Source organism: Colobus angolensis, unplaced genomic scaffold (genome assembly GCF_000951035.1).
Source record: "Colobus angolensis palliatus isolate OR3802 unplaced genomic scaffold, Cang.pa_1.0 Scaffold365, whole genome shotgun sequence".
Lineage (NCBI taxonomy): Eukaryota > Metazoa > Chordata > Mammalia > Primates > Cercopithecidae > Colobus > Colobus angolensis.
The window spans coordinates 376,714-388,288 of record NW_012116988.1 but is presented as its reverse complement, the minus strand read 5'-3'; positions in this window follow the sequence as shown (position 1 = coordinate 388,288).

Genomic DNA, 11,575 nt, shown 5'->3' with positions numbered 1-11,575 from the left:
AGATTACAGGCAGTGCCACCACTCTGACTAATTTTTGGCATTTTTGTTAGAGACAGGGTTTTACCTTGTTAGCCAGGATGGTCTTGATCTCCTTACCTCAGGTGATCTGCCTGCCTTGGCCTCCCAAAGTGCTGGGATTACAGGCATGAGCTACGGTGCCCAGGAAGACAGTAACTTTTTTTTTTTTTTTTTTTGAGATGGAGTTTCGCTCTTGTTGCCCAGGCTGGAGTGCAATGGTGCCATCTCGGCTCACCATAACCTCCACCTCCCAGGTTCAAGCGATACTCCTGCCTCAGCCTTCCCAAGTAGCTGGGATTATAGGCATGTGCCACCAAGCCCGGTTAATTTTGTATTTTTAGTAGAGATGGGGTTTCTCCGTGTGGGTCAGGCTGGTCTCGAACTCCTGACCTCAGGTGATCTGCCCACCTCGGCCTCCCAGAGTGCTGGGGTTACAGGCGTGAGCCACTGCGCCCAGCCGACAATAACATTTTTAAAAGGTCTCAGTGGAGAATAGACTTCCATGTCACAAATGATGATACTGGCCTCCTGCTGCTGCCTTTGGGCAAAGTATAAATAGTGTGAGAATTGGTATGTTCTGGGTTGTGGTTTCAGTGTGGGAGGGCAGTTCCTCAAGATGGAAAAACAAATCTCACTGAGCTGTAGGAGCCACACTCATCTTTTATCACATTCCCCACAATGGTCTTTCACTTTTCTTCTGTGCTTAAATTTCTTTAAACATACATATTATTTTGATTATATATATAGGGTATATATATGTGTGTGTGTATATATGTATGTGTGTATATGTGTGTGTATGTGTGTACACATAGGGGTCTCACTCTGTCACCCAGGCTGGAGTGCAGTGGCCGAATGATGGGTCACTGCGGCCTCAACCTCCAGTGATCCTTCCACCTCAGCCTCTCAAGCAGTTGGGACTATAGGCATGCAACATCACACAAGGCCAATTTTTAAAATTTTTCTAGAGACTGAGTCTCACTACATTGCCCAGACTGGTCTTGAACTCCTGGGCTTAAGCAATCATTCCACCATGGTCTTCCAAAGTGTTTCGATTACAGGTGTTAGCCATCAAACCCAGCCAAAAATATTTTTTTAAAAACGGTTACAACCAAATTATGAGCTATGGTTGTGCCACTGCACTCCAGCCTGAGCACCAGAGTGAGACCTTGTATCCAAAAACAAAGCAAAACAAAAAAATTTATGACCTAATTAAACTTCTACGGTTGTGTCATCTGTGTCCCCTTCCTGCCCTGTAAGCTATCACTGTTAAATATAATGGGTATTGAGAAGACTATTAGATGTTAAGAAATTCCTATATATTCTCTAAGTGAGAACAAGGTATTCTGATGTGTCCCAAGATTTCCTCACCCCTACCACCAGGGTCTAAACTAGCAAATCAAACAGGACACCCACAAAGAACAGTTGGCCATTTTCAAATAGAAAACGAAATACCCCCGTTAGTGAGAGTAATCCAGTGATTTTAAAAAAGAGAAGTCAGACTGAGATGCAGCACAGTCAGGGCACAATTACCCTGGAATAGCCACTTCACACGGAATAATTGAGGAGCCTTTCTAAGATGAACAAATTGGGGTAACATAATTCTTTCTTACCCATTTTCAGCCTCGGCTGCCCCCAACCCCCACCCCATTCCTAATGGACATCCCATGATGTGGTCAGCAGTGTGGTACAGCATGGTGAGAAAGGGGCTCAGGGATGGGATGAAGGTCTTTCCTGCATTATCAAAATGATTAAAAAGTTGTTAAAAAAAAAAAAATGTCCAAATGGACCCGGCACGGTGGCTCACGCCTGTAATCTCAGCACTTTGGGAGGTTGAGGCGGACAAATCACCTGAGGTCAGGAGTTCGAGATCAGCCTGGTCAACATGGCAAAACCTGGTCTCTATTAAAAATACAAAAAGTAGCAGGGCGTGGTGGCATGCGCCTGTAATCCCAGTTACTCGGGAGGCTGAGGCAGGAGAATCGCTTGAACCCGGGAGGCGGAGATTGCAGTGAGCCAAGATCGCACCATTGCACTCCAGCCTGGGCAATAAGAGCGAAACTAGGTACCAAACCAAACAAAAACAAACAAACAAAAACCACAGTCCAAATGTTCTTTTCTTACCCTTAAGTAGTAATAAGATGCATTATACAAGCAGATCCAGGTAAGGGAAAGAGCAAGTGCATTTCAAGTCTCAGCTCACTTCTTAATTAGCTGTAATTCCCGGTGCACGTTAGCCTACCTACTTCTGCCTGTTTTCCTATCCGTAAAATGCACTAATGCTGAGAGGAGGGAGTGCTGGTGCTTTGTCCAATCAGTGGCGCTGGCGTGGGAACCGCCCAGTTGGAGAGGAGGGCGTGGCTTCCGGCATTTGGTGGAGCTTTTGTATCTCGCTGGCGCCAGAGCTTAGGATAAGTCTTTGCCGTTCTTCGTCCTCCACTTCGGGAGTCCCCGGTGACTGTCACAATCTTTGTTGCCCTGTGAGCTGCAGGTTCTGGGAGACGCACAGCTAAGATGCCAGGACATCCTGGAAGATGGGAAAAGGTGAGTGAGCGGGGTTGGGCATCCCGAGAGGAGAGAGCGGTGGGACCCTCCTCCCCACAGTCCGCTCCCGGGTCGCCCACCTGAGTTCCCGCTGGCGCAGCTCCGCCCTAGGTCCCTCTCGCCGTAAGATGGCGGCTGGGCCCTCAGCCGGGACCCCGGCGTCCCGTCCCGACCAGACTGTGCGGCGCCTTGTCTGGAGCTCCCTGGGCAGCTCTGCACGCAGCCCGGAGTATTTCCCGGATTGTTCAGGGATGCCAGGTGGGTCATCAGGGCAGAATCCTGACTCGGTGTGTGTGCGTGGGAGGAGCTGCGGCAGGTGAGACTCCCAGTCTCGTTTTTTAAACATTTTGTTTGAGACGGAGTCTTGCTCTGTCAGCCAGGTTGGAGTGCAGTGGCGTGATCACTGCAACCTCTGCCTCCCAGGCTCAAGCGATTCCCGTGCCTCAGCACACGCGAGAAGCTGAGATTACAGACCTGCGCCACCACGCCCGGCAAATTTTTGTATTTCTAGTAGAGAAGTGGTTTCACCATGGTGGAAACTGGTCTGGAACTCCTGGCCTCAAGTGATCTGCCCGCCATGGCCTCCCAAAGTGCTAAGATTACAAGCATGAGCCACTGCGCCCAGCCTCTTCTATTAAAGGGAATCAATGCTAAAACGTTAACGAGTTTATTTGAGCAGTGATTGGTGAAATGGAAAACACCTAGCCATAATATGTGCCTGAGCGGCATAAAGGAAAGGGTTTTATGAAGGGCGTGTGAGAAGGCAAACCAAATTCAAAAATTGGTTACAGTTATGTAGTCATCTCATTTGTATGATTCAGGTGGAAATTTCCTGGTTATGTAATCAGAGGTTAATTGCAGGTTTATGATTGGTTAAGCCTGAATTTTGTTTCTGCCTAAAATAGTAATTTATAAGAAATCGAGTTAGGTTTTTGGTTTTTTACTTGTGAACACAGGTTACTAGAGCCACTTCAGTCTAATTTCCTGCTTTTTAATTATCTTAACACTCCACAGGAGGACTGGTTTCCTCTGTGACTTCCTAATGTATGGCAAACAGGACTTCAAATCCACTTTTTCTCCTAGCTTAACTCAGGAAATTATAAATGTCCACTTTCGTTCCTACATTCTCAAATGTAGGAATTCAGGACAACTTCCTGTCTCCAATTTACAACACTATCAACTATTTGTCCTTTATTGTACATTTCAAACACAGTGTTTTAATTGTTAATCATGTTTTTACACAGCAGTGAATGGCAGGTTTTTAAATATTTGTTTTCTGTCTGTAAATAGTTTTTTTTTTTTTGAGACGGAGTTGTGCTCTTGTTGCCCAGGCAGGAGCGCAATGGCGTGATCTCAGCTCACTACAATCTCCACCTCCCAGGTTCAAGCGATTCTCCTGCCTCAGGCTCCCACCACAATGACTGGCTGATTTTTGTATTTTTAGTAGAGACTGGCTTTTGTCATGTGGACCAGGCTGGTCTCAAACTCCTGACCTCAGGTGATCCACCCACCTCAGCCTCCCAAGTCTAAACATTTTACATAAAAAAGGTAGAAAATAATCCTCTGGAACTCCACTGTTAAAAAAAAAAAAAAAAATCTCTGCGCCTCTCCTCCTTTTATCTTCCCTAGGCACACATACCTTATTAGTACATATTTGGGTTGAAGTTTTGCTTTGGAGAAATTACAACAGCCTTTACAACAGCCCTCCAGTCTGTTCTTGGTCATGAGATTCAGAATGGTCTGGGATAACCCAAGATACCCACAGTGGCCATATCTCTTGGAGTGTCTAATGAATATCATTCCCTAGGTCATCTCTTAGAGGACAGCCTGAGGAGTAAGAGTGTAGCCTCTCAGAAGAGGAGCTGGATGGCCTAGGCCTGTGGAAAATTTCCTTGTATACCATTTGTCTAAAAAGCTAACCACTTAGAAAATTAAAATGATTTTTCACAAAGGAACTCTTATGCACTGTTGGTGGGAGTGTAAATTAGTTCAACCATTATGGAAGACAGTGTGGCAACTCCTTGAAGACCTAAAGACAGAAATACCATTTGACCCAGCAATTCATTATTGGGTATTTACCCAAAGCAATGTGAATCATTCTATTATAAAGACACATGCATGCGTATGTGCATTGCAGCACAATTCACAATAGCAAAGACATGAAATCAACCTAAATGCCTATCCGTGATAGACTAGATAAAGAAAATGTTGTACATATACTCCATGCCACTGTGCACCCATAAAAAAAAAAAATGAGATCATATCCTTTGCAGGAACGTGGATGAAGCCATAAGCCATGATTCTTAGCAAACTAACACAGGAATAGAAAACTAAATACCACTTGAACTTAAAAGAATTTGGTAGCTTTTCCAGTAGTTCCCTGACAGCATTTTGATTTTGTTTGTTTGTGACACCTATTATGTATAAGACATTTGTATTACACAGATGAACAGGATTCAACATACCTGCCCTACAGGAGTTTATAGTTCATTGGCATGGATAGGTGTAAATGATTAATTTATTCTGGAGAATAATACTTGTAAATAAAAAGACTTGTATTGAGGAGCTGAATGGTAATAGTGATCAATTGTGCCACTGACATAGAGGGAAAATCAAAGAGGGCTTTATAGAGGAGGTGACATTTGAGTGAGTGTTAGGGTTTAATACAACTTTTTTTTGTGTTAATGCTGCTGGTGCAGAGTATACTCTTTTTTTTTTTTTTTTTTTTTTTTTGAGACTGGATCTCTCTGTCACCCAGGCTAGAGTGCAGTGGTGCCATCTCGGCTCACTGCAACCTTCGCCTCCCAGGTTCAAGGGTAGCTGGGATTACAGGCGTGAGCCACTGCACCCAGCCCCAGAGTAAAAAATTATTTGCAGCCTGGCCATCATGGTGAAACCCTGTCTCTACTAAAAATACAAAAAATTAGCTGGGCGTTGTGGCGTGTACCTGTAATCCCAGATACTCATGAGGCTGAGGCGGGAGAATTGCTTGAACCCGGGAGGCGGAGGTTGCAGTGAGCCAAGATCGCCACTGCATTCCAGCTTGGGCAATAGAGCAAGACTCCATCTCAAAAAACAAAACAAAACAAAAGCCTGGGCGTGGTGGCTCATGCCTGTAATCCCCACACTTTGGCAGGCGGAGGTGGATGGATCACAAAGTCTGGAGTTTGAGACCAGCCTACCCAATATGGTGAAACCCTGTGTCTGCTAAAACTACAAAAATTCGGCAGGCATGGTGGCGGGCACCTGTTGTCCCAGCTACCCGGGAGGCTGAGGTAGGAGAATTGCTTGAACCCGGGAGGTGGAGATTGCAGTGAGCCGAGATCACACCACTGCACTCCAGCCTGGGTGACAGAGCAAGATTCAGTCTCAAAAAAAATTATTAAAAAAAAAATGTTACCCATTGACTCTGAAATATATTGAGGGGTCCTCCCCAATGACATAAAAATGAACAAGTGTGTAAACAGTTAAAAAGTTTCTTCTCAACCTTTTTTTTTTTTTGAGAGACAGGGCTCTGTGGCCCAGGCTGGAGTGCGGTTGTGTGATATGGGCTCACTGCAAGCTCCGCCTCCCGGGTTCATGCCATTCTCCTGCCTCAGCCTCCCAAGTAGCTGGGACTACAGGTGCCCGCCACCACACCTAGCTAATTTTTTGTATTTTTAGTGGAGATGGGGTTTCACCATGCTAGCCAGGATGGTCTCGATCTCCTGGCCTCGTGATCTGCTTGCCTTGGCCTCCCAAAGTGCTGGGATTACAGGCATTGAGCCACCGCGCCTGGCCATACATTGGTCATTTTCTTATTTAAAACTAAGTGAGTAACCCTGACTGGTAAGTTAGAAGCCGGAACTCAGTGACTCCAAGCTAAGGATAGTTTTGCCTGTAAAGGGAGAACATTGAAGGAGCAGCCAGTTCTGCCTGAGGAGCCTCCCCTACAGATGTCCCAGCCTGTTCACAATATAGCCATAGACAGAGCATTTATACTTAGAGAAGCCATGGAGCCCTGAAAACCTTGAAATCCACAGGCAGATGCAGTTGGGATTGGCACAGAAGTGGGGTTGGGAAGCTCTTTCTGGGAATAGAGTTGTTACTATTCTGCGATTGTTTCTAGATTTTGTAAAATATGACAAATTTAGATTTAGGTAATAAGTCACTTAATTTTTTTGAGTCTCATTCTCTCACTCAGGATGTAGTACAGTGGTGCAGTCTCGGCTCACTGCAACCTCTGTCTCCCATATTCAAGCGATCTTCCCACCACAGCCTCCCTAGTAGCTGGGACTACAAATGTGTGCCCCGATGCCCGGCTAATTTTGGTATTTTTAGTAGAGATGGGGTTTCACCATGTTGGTCAGGCTGTTCTCAAACTGTGGACCTCAGGTGATCCACCCGTCTCAGCCTCCCAAAGTGCTGAAATTACAGGTGTGAGCCACTGTGCTTGGCAAGAAGTTACTTAATTTTTTTTTTTTTTGAAATGGCGTTTTGCTCAGTTCCCCAGGCGCGATTTCGGTTCATTGCAACCTCTGCCTCCTGGGTTCAAGCAATTCTCTTGCCTCAACCTCCCAAGTAGTTGGGATTACAGGCACCTGCCATCATGCCCAGCGAATGAAGTTACTTAATTTTAAAGTAGTATTGCAACAAGGGGAAAGCACCAACTATAAGATGTTGGAGAATTTTAAATGTTAGAGAGAAAAGGACTTTCTTTCATAAGGAAGAGAAAACAAGGTCAGGAAAAAACTGGGAAGGGGAGGGATAGAACATGGTGAAAGTAGATGCTAGATCAGGGAATATTTTACGCAGAAGTCAGCCTGGTGTTTTTTTTGTTTGTTTGGTTTTTTTTGAGGCGAGGTCTTGCCCTGTTGCCTAGGCTGGAGTGCAGTGGCACAGTTTCAGCTCACTGCAGCCTCCGCCTCCCAGGTTCAGGCAATTCTCTCACCTCAGCCTCCCGAGTATCTGGGATTACGTGTGTACTACCACGCCTGGCTAATTTTTAATATTTTTTAATTTATTGTATTTATGTTTTTTTTTGTTTGTTTGAGACAAAGTCTAGTTTTGTTGCCAGGTAGAATGCAGTGGTGTGATCTTGGCTCACTGCAACATCTGCCTCCTGGGTTCAAGCCATTCTTCTGCCTCTGCCTCCCGAGTAGCTGGGACTACAGGTGCAGGCCAGCACACCCAGCTAATTTTTGTATTTTTAGTAGAGACAGGGTTTTACCATGTTGGCCAGGATAGTATTGATCTCTTGACCTCGTGATCTGCCCACCACGGCCTCCCAAAGTGCTGGGATTACAGGCGTGAGCCACCGTGCCAGCCTGAGTGCTATTTTAAATCATCCAGAATCAGCTGTGTATAACTCTCAGATGGAAAAGTCATGGTGACTTAGAGGCATACTTCTCAAATTGTATACAATAAACTGGAGATCTTCTTGAAATGCAGATTCTCATTCAAGAGATCCGGGGTTGGTCTTATGTTTCTGCGTTTTTTTTTTTTATTATTTATTATTTTTTTTTTTTTTGAGAAAAAGTCTTGCCTATTTCCCACGCTGGAATGCAGTGGCAATACTTCTGTCTCAGCTTTTTGAGTAGCTGGGATTACAGGTGTGTGCCTGTAATAATTCATGGAGAATATGAAATTGAGAGTTTTATAGGATTTGCAGGTTTATAGCATTATAGCAAGAATGGAAAAAATCTTTTTTTTTTTTTTTTTTTTTTGAGACTGAGTCATCTGTCACCCAGGATGGGGTGCAGTGGTGCAATCTGGGCTCACTGCAACCTCTGTCTTCCAGGTTTTAGTGATCTCCTGTCTCAGCCTTTTGAGTAGCTGGGATTGCAGGTATGCACCACAAAGTCTGGCTAATTTTGTATTTTTGATAGAGACGTTTCACCATGTTGGTGAGGCTGGTCCTGAACTCCTCAATTTAAGTGATCCTTCTCCTTTGGCGTCCCAAATTGCTGAGACTACAAGCATGAGCCACCATGCCTGGCAACAATCTTTCTTGGACTATATTGACTATGTACTAAATTTTATCCTAGCAATTTTTTATGTATTAATGAACAATACAACAAAATAATTTATGAGAAGTAATAATATTTGTCCCTGTTTAATATGTGTCCCTGAGCCAGACGCAGTGGCTCACGCCTGTAATCCCAGCACTTTGGGAGGCTGAGGCGGGTGGATCACAAGGTCAGGAGTTCAAGACCAGTCTGGCCAACATCGTGAAACCCCATCTCTACTACAAATACAAAAATTAGCTGGGTGTGGTGCGGGCGCCTGTAGTTTCAGCTACTGGGAAAGCTGAGGCAGGAGAATCGCTTGAGCCCTAGAGGCAGAGGTTTTAGTGAGCCGAGATCATACCATTGCACTCCAGCCTGGGCAACAAGAGTGAAACTCTGTCTCAAAAGGAAAAAAAAAAAAATATTTTGTCAAATATTTAGTACATAGTAGAGCTTTTTTTTTTTTTTTTTTTTTAATTGAGACAGAGTCTTGCCCTGTTGCCAGGGCTGGAGTGCAGTGGCACAGTCTTGGCTCACCGCAACCTCCTCCTCCTAGGTTCAAGCAATTCTCCTGCTTCAGCTCCCAAGTAGCTGGGATTACAGGTGCCCACCACCATGCCCAGCTAATTTTTTATATTTTTAGTAGAGAGGGGTTCTTCCATGTTGGTCAGGCTGGTCTCGAACTCCTGACCTCAGGTGATCTACCCGCCTTGGCCTCCCAAAGTGCTGGGATTACAGGCATGAGCCACTGTGCCCAGTGACTCTTTTCTTACCTGGGCTTTGCTAATAGTGGAGGTTGTGACCTATCTCCGGGTCCAGCACTTAGATGTTATGACTCTCTTCCCCTGCCTGGTCCATGCCCACAGAAAAGAGAGTGACTTATCGCTAGGCTCAACACATAAGTGATTCGATTCTTCTTCGATCCCAGCCCACACAGCTTATTGTGACATCTTTAGACCAATCACCTAGGTGATGTGACTCTCCTTTTCTTCCTAGGAACTGTCCATAATGAGGAATGTGACACATCACTTGGCCCAGCACTTATGTGATATGACTCTCTTCTTTTGCCTGGGCCTATCAAATTGGATGATTGTGGCATACAGCTTTACTCAGCACCTAGATAATGTGACTCTCCTGTTTCTCCTGATTCCTACCCACAGAGGTCATTGCAACATATCTCTGAGCCCCTCATTTAGGTAATTTGACTCTCCTGCTTGGGCCCTCTGCTCAGTGATTTTTGTGACACATTTTTTGATTCAGCATCTAGGTAATGTGACTCTTCCCCATTGCTTGGACTCTATCACAGAAGGTATTGTGATGTATCACTGGGCCTGACACTTAGATGAAGATACTGTCTTCTCCTGCCTGTGCCCTGCATAAATTGTATATTTTGACATGTCACTGCAATATATGGGTGATTCAACTCTCTCACATGTACCATGAGCATGGGGTTATTGGGACATTTATTTTTGTTCATCACCTAAGTGATATGACTCCTCTCCCCCCGAACCCTGTCAAAAGGAAAGATTGTGACATATCACTGAAACCAGAACTTAGATGATGTGACTCTTCTATCTAGCAACCACATATTTTGGGAATTGTGACATTTCACTGGGCCAAACACCTAAAAAATGAGAGGCTCCTGCCTCAGCCCTGTCCACAGGGGTTCTTGTGACATATATCTGCATCCATTACATAAAAGATGTGATGCCTTTTCTACCTGCACTCTGCCCACAAGAATGATTGTGACACACTGCAGGGCCCAGCCACCAGGTGATGTGTCTCTCCTGCATGTGCATAACTTTCAGGGGAAAGTGGTAACACATCACTGGGTGAAAACTCAGATGATGTGACTCTCCTGCCTTGTCACAGCCCTCAGGGAAAAAATTTACATATCATTGGCCCAGCATCCAGGTGATGTGACTCTCCTGGGTGCTTTCTGCCAGCAAGTTGATTGGTAACATGTATCTCATCCCAGCTCACAGGTTTGATGATGACTCTAATACTTCATACCAGCCAATAGAAGAGATACTGTCTCTCACAGCTAGGCTTAGAAAAAGGAGTAAAATCCCGGGTCTCCTCTCTGCATGAAAGTTATAGAGAATCACCACTCTCTCGTATATTGTATAAAGCACTCGGATGGTACAGTGTACAGAGCATGTCATCATAGGACCCAGCAAACAGATTAGATCATGTTTCATGTAAGCACTCCCTGCCAGTTTTTAGAATTGTCATCCTCACACATGGTAAAAGCCCACTGATGAGTTCATAATTCTCATGCACAGATGCAGGCCACAGTTAAAATTGTGACTATCATATGTGAACATGTGTGTTCACATATCATATGTGGCCACAGTTGAGATGGTGACTCATTTCCAAACCCAGCTCATAGGTGGCTGAGGACTCTTCTCTGTGGAGCCAGCCAATTGGAGAGATGTTGACTCTCATACCTAGACTTAGGACCGTGTTAGATCATGGGTCCAAAGCAGCGCAGAGTTCTCAGAGCAGGTTTCAACTCTCATGCACACCATATACAGTCCACAAGAGAGTGCCCTGACAGGGCCAAGCACACAGGTGAGATTGTGAAACATATTCACACCCAGTCAATACCAAAGATTGTCATTTACTTAAATAAACACACCCTACTTTTGAGGTTCTGAACCTCACTTTTGGAGGGAGTTGAATGTTAGAAAATTGACTCTCATTTGTGGAGTTTGTCCATAGTTGGGTTAGTGACTCTTTAATCAAAATTCAGCACACCTTTGTGTCTGTAACTTCACTAAGGAGCTTTATTTATTTATTTATTTAGAGATGAAGTTTCACTCTTGTAACCCAGGCTGGAGTGCAGTGGCCTGATCTCGGCTCACTGCAACCTCTGCCTCCTGGGTTCAAGCAATTCTCCTGCCTGATTCTCCTGAGTAGCTGGGATTACAGGTGCCCACCACCACGCTGGCTAATTTTTTGTATTTTTAGTAGAGCTGGGGTTTCACCATGTTGGTCAGGCTGGTCTTGAACTCCTGACCTCAAGT